The following is a 1,862-nucleotide window of genomic DNA, read 5'->3' as shown; positions in this document are numbered from 1 at the left end:
CCCCCACTTTCCAGGGTCTGCATCTCAGAAATGACATTTGAAGCACCCTTCCTTCGTTAAACATTGTATGTATGTATGTATGTATGTATGTATATATATATGTATGTATTTGTGCATGTCACAGTATGTGCACTCTTCTTCTTCCACTATGTGGGTACTGGGAACCAAACTCCGGTTGTCAGTGATTGAAAGCCATCTTGTTATTCATCGCACTTTCTCTTTTTTCTTTCTGAAGATTTATTTTATTTATTTTATGTGTATGAGTACATTGTAGCTGTACAGATGGCCGTGAGCCATCATGTATGTGGCTGTTGGGAATTGAACTCAGGACCTCTGCCGGCCCTGCTCGCTCTAGCATAATTCACTGCAGCTGTCTTCAGACGCACCAGAAGAGGGCGTCAGATCTCATTACGGGTGGTTGTGAGCCACCGTGTGGTTGCTGGGATCCGAACTCAGGACCTTCGAAAGAGCAGTCAGTGCTCTTACCCACTGAGCCATCTCGCCAGCCCCTCTTTTTTCTTTTAAGACAAAAGTCTCACTTTTCTAAGCTGGTCTTGAACTCAGGAACCTGAGTTTACCAGAGAACCTGCTACTTACCCTCCCAAGTGCTGAGGTTATGTGACTACCACACAGGACTATGAAGCTGCATTAATCTTAATTACCATCCAGCGTAGCACCCACAACACATTCTCCTCCTCCTTCTTCCTGCTTCTCTCTCTCTCAACCTCTCTCTCTCTCTCTCTCCTGTTTATGAGACAAGCTCTCATTGTAACCCAGGCTGCCTTGGAACTAGTGGCAATCCTCCTGCATCAGCCTTTTGAGTGCTAGAACCACAGCTTTGAGCACCAGGTTCAACAAATATTCTGAGGGTCCCCTATCACAGAAACCCTAAAGGAATATGTGGGCTACACTAGGATAACCCCATGGTGTCACCCCTTCATCCCCCCTCAAGACTTCTCTTCCCAATCACACTCTCTTGGCCCCATCGAGGGAACTAACAATCCTGGGCCTTCATTTGCAGAATCCCCCTCTACTCTGATCCAAACCAGAAATCAGAGGTTCTGATTTCTGTCACTGTACTTCTTTGAAGCTTAGGTACTTTGTGGCACGTAGCAACACACCAGCTCCTATGGTAGGCAGGCAGGCTTAGCATGCATGATACTAGGGTGTTCGGACTGTAAAAAATGGATAAAACTGAGCATAGTGGGCATACTGGTGCCAGTCTGTAATGCCAGCCCTTGAGAGCCAGAGGGAGAAGTCTAAAGAGTTTAGTGGGGTTTTTTGTTTTGTTTTGTTTTGTTTTTTGTTTTGTTTTTTTTTGTTGTTGTTGTTGTTTTGTGACCTGGCCTGCAGGTCACGTTATTCGGGGGGAACGAGGAGGGTCACAACCTGTGAATAAAGAATAGGCGAGAGAGACGACAGGACTCAAGGAAGCATTGCTTGTCAAGAGCCATTTACTTAGTGTAGCCGACCATATTTAAAGCAAAAATCTTGGAGGGGAGGGGGAGAGGAAGGAGGGAGATGGAAGTTTACAAGATCTTCTGGGGTTGAGCTCCAGTGTGACAGGTGGGGAGCGGGTGGTTGACAGGTGGAGAGGGGGTGGATTTCCGTGAATGTTCTTTTCCCAGGGCCAAGCCGGATCCTTGTGATTGTCAGGCAGGATGTTAATCTCCGGGTTCACATCCTTGTGATTGTCAGGCAGGATGTTAATCTCCAGGTTCTCAATTAGCTGGGGCAGGATATTTATCTCAGGGCTCTCATGCTTCCCAACAGTTTTGCTTTTGTTTTTCCGAGACAGGGTTTCTCTATGTGCCCCTGACTGTCCTGGAACTCACTCTGTAGACCAGGCTGGCCTTGAACTC

Source organism: Mastomys coucha, chromosome X (genome assembly GCF_008632895.1).
Source record: "Mastomys coucha isolate ucsf_1 chromosome X, UCSF_Mcou_1, whole genome shotgun sequence".
Lineage (NCBI taxonomy): Eukaryota > Metazoa > Chordata > Mammalia > Rodentia > Muridae > Mastomys > Mastomys coucha.
This window is presented reverse-complemented; position numbering follows the sequence as displayed.